This window comes from Echinops telfairi, unplaced genomic scaffold (assembly GCF_000313985.2).
Source record: "Echinops telfairi isolate 266 unplaced genomic scaffold, ASM31398v2 ScPeMD7_31;HRSCAF=116, whole genome shotgun sequence".
Taxonomy (NCBI): Eukaryota; Metazoa; Chordata; class Mammalia; order Afrosoricida; family Tenrecidae; genus Echinops; species Echinops telfairi.
The window spans coordinates 41,297,052-41,304,740 of NW_022103928.1; positions in this window are offsets into that span (position 1 = coordinate 41,297,052).

Genomic DNA, 7,689 nt, shown 5'->3' on the forward strand with positions numbered 1-7,689 from the left:
AAAATTCACATAGAGAAGAAAATCTGAAGGATCTCTGGAGGTACTGTGTGGTCAGTGCTGGGCTACTAACTACAAGGCCAGTGGTTCAAACCCACCAGTCACTCTGATAGGTAGCTAGAGGCAGAAACCAGGGGTTATCCCTCTACATGCCAAGGCCTCCCACCCCCCCTTACAGGAAGTTGGAAGCCAATATAGGGTAGAGGGCATGTGCAAATTCAGGCCTTTAGACCAAGAATCCAGTACACGCAGATGGGCCCCAATCTAGGTCAGGTGGGCTTAATTCCGCCAATGGGGTCAATCAGTACCCACCACCATGCCTCCCAGCCGCAGGTCCCAAAAAAGCCCAAACTGAGCTGAGAGACCGACCACCTCCTTTCCTGCTGCTCCTGTGCGGTTCCCTGCCGCTGGGCTGGTCCCGAGAAGCCAAGGTTTGTCTGTCTGTCTCTCTGTCTCTCTCTCTCTCTCCTCTCTTTTCTCTCCTCTCTCCTCTCTCTCTCTCTCTGGCCATACCCTGAGGGTGCCTGTGTTCAGTTTATTGTAAATGCATGAAACTGCTTCTATCCTTTATAAAAACCCACTTGGATCGCAAACCAGGCATGAATTCTTTCTTGTTCAAAGCCAAGGACAGAGACATTTCTCACCCCAGAAACCTAGCAGTTCCATGGGCGAAAGTTTAGGCTGTCTGCTTCCATGAAGCTTTATAGCCTTAGAAACCCAAGGGTCCCTATGAGGTGATGCCAGGGGGATTTCGAGGTATAGATGAGATGGAAGAAGTGATGCACTTGGATGAAATTTTATTTTCTCTTTCCTCAGGATCAGGCTTGTGTTGAAATATCAGAGACCAAGTTTTTTTTAACTTCTATTTCTATTAAAAGGTATCCTCTATAGTTGTTCTTAGCTCAAAATACACAAACCTGCCATTTTCAAAACAAAGATTTCATGCACTCAGCTCTGATTAATGAAGGGTTCCATTAGTTCTGCAAACCCTGTGAGGAGGGCCGCTGGTAAGCTGCTTGTTAGAACAAAAGATCTGTATACCATGCCATAATCTGTAATTGGAACCCTAGCAAGTATGCCCTTGGTGTTGAAAGAAAATTATCCATGGCCTAATGCTTTGGGCATAAACATGACTACCACCATATAGCTTGTTGCCTGAGGGTCTGCACGAAGAGACTCAGATCAGAGGAAAATTTGGCTCCAACCACCAGCACGAAGTAGGAGCTTAGCTAATTTTATCCATAGCAGGAGCGAAGACGGGCTTTCCATAATCACGAGGAATATAAAATGATGGGTCATCAAGACCAAAGCGGGTTTCTGAATGCCAGTCAAGCTGATGCCGGCACAGGTTGAGCTCCAACACATCCATTTCATCCACAGTGGCAGCAGCAGACTGAAACCAACTTGATCAGGAGGGATTTGGGTTGTTTACAGTATCTACTTTTATGCCTCTACTTTTATCTCCTTAGTATTTTGCAATGTGGAGATGCATTATCAATGCTTCACAGAATTTTGGAGGGGAAATAACTATGGTTGTAAGCACCTGTATTCGTCTGGGTACTTTAGAGAAACAAATCCATAGCAACTTGTGTATAAGAGAGAGTTTTATATAAAGGTTAAGTGCACATCAAGAAAACATCCCAACCCAGTGCTGCCCAAGCCCACAAGTCCAACATTAACCCATATGTCCAACACCAATCCACAAAGTCCTCCTGCATCTCACAAAACAGACGCAATGATGCTGATTGCAGGAAGAAAGCCAAGTCAGTGAATGCGCAAACATCTCAGCGCTGGCAGGGGTCTCCACACGGGTGCTCCAGCACCCAGGGCTGCATTGGGGTAGGTCCATGTGGCTTCTCCTCGGGGATGTCTTGCAGGAAGTGAGCCTTGTCAGCTAAAGCAGGGAACTGGCTAAGGCAGCTGCACCTGGTCCGACCATCAGAAAGCAAGAGACCCGAGAACTAGAAAGGTGAGGCTCACTGACCCATTTATCCCTCCGCCTTTCAATTAACCCCGGCCAGGTTGGCACAATAAACTAACTACCTCAGCACCTGTAGTCCAGGTAGACTAGAGAAAAAAGCTCATGAACAATCATACGTGCATAAGAAATAGCTTTATATACAACAGCAGTTGAATATTGAGAAAACATCCCAGCCCAGTCCAGATACATCTGATATTAGCCCCTATGTCCGACACTAATCCATAAAGTCCTCTTCCAACTCATGAAACACATGCAATGATGCCGAACAGGAAGATCACAGGCCAGTGGGTGAGAAGTTTTGTAGATCCAGTGGCGTTGTAAGCATCTCAGACCTGGCAGGGGTCTCCACGTGGCTTCTCCAGGTCCAGGGTTCGGACTGCATTAGGGTAGATCCATGAGGCTTCTCCTCAGGGATGTCTCCAAGGGAGTGAGCAGAGAGAGAGAAGTGTCTCCCGCCTCCAATGAGGAATTGCAGGAATTCCCAGAATCCTCAGGGGAAGGCCATGCCCACACAGAGACCTCATTGGCTATAAACCAATTGACAGACTAGACCCCACCCCTTCACTCTTAATCCTCTCAACTCCCAAATTGACACCAGATCATGTAACTCCAGAGCAATCTTCACAGTCTCAGAAAAGCAATTATTTCTCTGAGGCATTCTGAAAAATCTTCTAAAGCATTTACTTTTTTATTACAACAACTACTTTATTGTCTTTCTCTTAAATCTAATTTACCTAAAAACCACAAATAGCAATGAGGGAAATAACAATCTTGTTGAGAATTTAGCACTTCAATTAGATCATGGAAGCACAGCTACAGAGGAAGATGGTGAATGAAATATGTTTATTATTTTTCAAGTAATCTGTTTCCACTGCAGAGGAAATACCAGTTCAGGCTAAGTCTTCCTTTCCCAAGGCAAATATATATCATAAAGCAACTTTAATGTGTACAGGAAGAGAGGAGACATGCAAGTATGAGAAGTCATCAGAAACGTCTCCAGGGGGATTTTGACCGTATGAAGCAGAAGAAAAACTCAGTATTCATCTGAGCCAGCATGTTTTATAGCTCCTGTTGTCCACCGATGGGAAAAAGAATCAAATTATCATCTGAACAAAACACCAAAGTTCCCAACATCTGCTATTAAAAGTCTTCTGTAGAACAGCTTTGTTGTTGTTTCAATAGAATCTATGTGCTATAGAAAGGTTCCAATGCTAAATAATTTTGAAAACCAGTGGCCTGAGGTCTGGTAGGGTCACACGCAAAACATCCTAGGAGGAAACATAAGCCCTAGGACAAGAAGATCAACTCACTTGATAATGCTTCCAAATTTTATTCAGCCTGGACTTGAAACATCTGGGATGGGTGATTCTCTAATAAAATTTTTTCTCCACATAGGTTCATCAAACACATAGACAGTTGACTTCAGGGTAAAATAGATTCATCAAACCCATAGAGAGTTGACTTCAGGGTAAAAGTCTTTCTCTCTCAAATGGATTTTGCTGGTAAAAACCAGAATAAAAACAAGTAGAGGTCAGGCTCCTTCAGGTGTAAAACCAAGCCCTTTTCAGAAGTTGCCCCTATGCACCAAGGCTTCATTTATTCCCCAGGGCTTTCTTACCTTCCTAAAGAAAGTCTTTAGCCTCTGGGACCAGGTACTATGAGTGCACAATGGTTGTGGTCAATGGGAATGGTAGCACATCTTAGCCATGACTTTTGTACTGTGCCGTTGATCTTAAACTTCTCATAGTGCTAAAAGGCAGTAAATGCCATTTAATAACTGTGGGCTCAGGGGACTAATCTCTCAAACACATAGAAAATGAAATTCCTTTTAGTTGTAGCTTAAATTCAGTTACTAGGAAACAATTTAACACAACTCACTGTTACCGAGTCAATTACAACTCATAGCAATCATATAGGACAGAGTTGAATGCTCCTGTGGGTTTCTGAGGCTGTAAATCTTCATGGGAAGCAATGTCCTCATTGTGGTAGTTGTCTGTTGTCAATTTGAGATTATTAAGAGTGAAGGGGTGGAGTTTAGCCTGTCAATCAGGTTGCAGCTTGATGACCTCATTTGGAGGCGCTAAGGAGATAAATAGGTAGCTGGAGGCAAGACATGAACTCACTTCCTGTGAAACATAATGTGTCAACTTGCCAAGGGGTGGAGTCTAGCCTGTCAATCAAGTCATAGCCAATAATGCCTCTGTGTGGGCATGGCCTTCTCCTGAGGATTCTGGGAACTCCTGTCTTCCTCCTTGGAGGCAGGGCACACTCTCTGCTTTACATTCCTGTTGACAAGCCACATGGAGACACAATGATGGAGCCAGAGCCTTGGAGCTGGAGGAGCCACATGCCAGAGCTGAGATCCTTCCACCATCACTGGATCTACAAGACTTTCCACCCACTGGCCTGTGATCTTCCTGCATTCAGTATTATGGCATGACTGCATGAATCGAAAGAGGAATTGATGGACTAATATTGGACATATGGGCTAATATTGGACTTATGGGCTTGATTTGGGCTGGGATGTTGCTCTTTTATACAAAGCTCTTTTTTATACACATATGAGTGTCCATGAATTGGTTTCTCTAGTCTACCCAGACGAACACACTCATCTTTCTCCTGAAGAGCAGCTGCAGGGTTTGAACTCATTTAACTCAAACTCGAGTCACTGCCATCAAGTAAATTCTGACTCATTCCAACCCTATAAGACATGGTAGAATTGCCCCTGTGGGTTTCTGAGACTGTAACTCTTAACAACAGTAGCTAGCCCCACTAGAACTCTTAATTTCATGATATTTATAAGTTGACAGGCATCCCTGGTACGTAGTGAGTTACTCATTGGGCTGATCACAGATTTCCTCATTTAATGTATCTTAGTCTTTTATGAAAAACCAGGTGTCTATAGGTACTTGGTTCTCTTGGCCCGTAATATGTGGCAAGAGAGTGATCAGCTCTCCTGGAGAACTGGGGGGAGGGGTTGTTGAGACCTGATCAGGAGTGTAGAGTGTGCTGTCAGTTATGCACTAGGAGAAGGGTTTTGTGTGTATGGCGTCTTGTGAAGGTACTCAAATATCTTGGGGGGTTTCTTGTGTGGATTTCCTCTCTCTGAAATGCCAGGCTATGTCTCATCCAGATCTTTATTTCAGCAGGGAGGCTCAGAAATCAGACCTGCTTGTTTTGTACTTTAAAAACAAAAGTAAACTAAAAAAAAATAAATCTTTGTTCAGAGAGGATAATTACAGAGAGTTTGGCTAGATAGTCATGTTCCCCCCGGCCTCCAGTTTTATAGGTGCTAAACCCCCATTCATTGGTCTACAGGCCAGGTGTTGGCAGGACCGATTTTCTCCTTGATGTTTCAAGGGATAAGTGACTGTCAGGTTTCTGAAGTGGGTTATACCTCGGTTCTTTGTTTCGCATGCTAAAAGAACTCATGCTGAAGCACGTGGTGTAATCCAAGTGAATTTTTATTAAGGACAAGACAAGTTTCAGGTTTTAGAGTTTCAAAAGGATGCACACTATTTCTGGAAAGTGTGCCAAGCCATGCAGAAACCGCACAGGGGTTCACAACTGGGCACGAACAACCGCGTGGAAAAGAGAGCACCCACACATGCAGAACTTGGAGGGAGCCCAGGAACCTAAGAACCCTAGAGGTTAAGAACATGTGAGTCAAGAGTCTGTGGGTCCCAAATAGGCCCAGAGTGGAAGCATGTGCGCCCACAAGGAGGAGGGAGACCCTCACCCTCCACCTGCCTTTGACCAGAAGCAGGGTAAGAGAGAGCGAGGCTTTCTGACAGACAGCATATTTCACACCTCTGGCTAGGGAGGCATGGTTGATGGTATTTGTTGACCCCATTGGCCAAGTTAGGCCCACCTCTGTGATGTACCTAAGGTAGGTGTGTCCAAGATATTGGTTTTCCCTGGGGCTATGGGGCTTGTGTCTTTTATGCTTAGTTTGGGGTCTTCATAGGTGTCTAATTGTTGCCTGATTTCTTTCCAACCTCCTCTATGGGGGCCTTTGTGGGCATGGGAGGGACAACCCCCCTGTCCCTAAATCTAGCTACCTAACATGACTTTTTGCCTTTTGCCAACATTCATTGGCTCGTGGCACTGCATCACTGTGACTTCTTTTTCCAATTTAAAATCTCCTTCTCTGATTCTGACACTTTTGTCTCCCTACTATAAGGATCCAAGTGATTACCTTGGGGCACCAAGATATTTTCCTCATCTCAAAATCTCTGGGTTCATCACATCTGCAAAGTCCCTTTGTCATGTTAGGGAACATAACAAAAGCTTACATTCTGGGGATTGGGCATTTGCAGTTGGGGCAGTGGGCATTATTATGCCTACCATAGTAAGCTAGGTTAAAGAGTGATATAAAAACCAACCCAAAATGATGATGGCAACATATGTACAAGGGTGCTTGACACCATGGATGGATGGATGGATTGTGATAAGAGATGTAAGAGCCTCCAATAAAATGATAAGACCAAACAAAAGGCACTGCCCCTGAGTCCATGTTGACGCCTACCAACCCCCCTGTGCATTTCCAAGATTGTAAGAGTAGGAAGCCCAGTCTTTCTCCCACAGAGTTCCCGGCGCTTCTAAACTTTTGACCCTGAGGATTGCAGTCCAACTTGTAAGCGCTGAACCACCAGGGCTCCTTAAAGAGTGATATAGAATTAGTGTAACAGAATCTGTACTAATATAGATAGTGATCTATAATCTAGATCACTATCTATAACTATAGATAGTGATCTATAATCATATCACTAATCTATAGTGATATAGAATTAGTGTATTAAAATGTAATGGAAGGGACTCAGTCAGACACACCTTTGAGAAAAATTTAATGGAAGTATTCTTGTTCTCTGATAGAATGAAAGGCTCCTCAGGGCCCAGTCCTAGATCCAACAATGTTCTATTGTTACTCATAAGGTTTTTGGTAGCTAATCCCTCGGGTATGTACAGCCTATTTCTTCTTCATCATCTGATATGAGTCTGAAAACTGCTTAAAACTGTCCACGGTGGGTGACCCTGGTGATATTTGAAATACTGGTGCCATAGTGACCTGCATCACAGCTGTGGTGTGTGTGGTGTGTGTTTAATACGCCAGCTTAGCCAACCTTTGTTTAACACGATGCTCGGTACTTCAGGGAGCTTCTTCAATTAGATGTATATTATTTTGAGTTTCACTTGTTGGTCTTATTCAAATCTCTGAGCTTGAATCCAGAGACCAGGCCACCCTTCTGATCAACATTTTTGGATGCAGTATAAGTGGCTAGCCCAAGCTGTTACCAAATAAGCCGTGGTAGTGTGGCTGAAGAGGTCAGAGCTCTGCAGACAAAACCTGTTGGATGGGCTCGTCCCTTTCAGAAGCAGAATGAGGAAAACAGAGACTGAAAATAGCTGAACTAGAAGACGTATTACTGCGAGGAAATAACTACTAGGTATTGATTACTCTTGGCACAGCCACTTAGTCTGCTGACAGGGGAACAGCCTTGCCATCAACAGTGTCTGGGGTGCCATACTCCGAAAGCCCGCACTTGACATGCACATCAAGGTGAGTGGTGCGCCAAAGTCGTGAATGAGGTGCCGCCCAGATTCAGCTCAGCAGTAACCAGATTACTCCAGATATAGTAGCAACAAAAACTCTTCTTATCCTAAATCTTCATCCTATATGGAGGCTTCAGGTACCCCCTACACCTTTACTC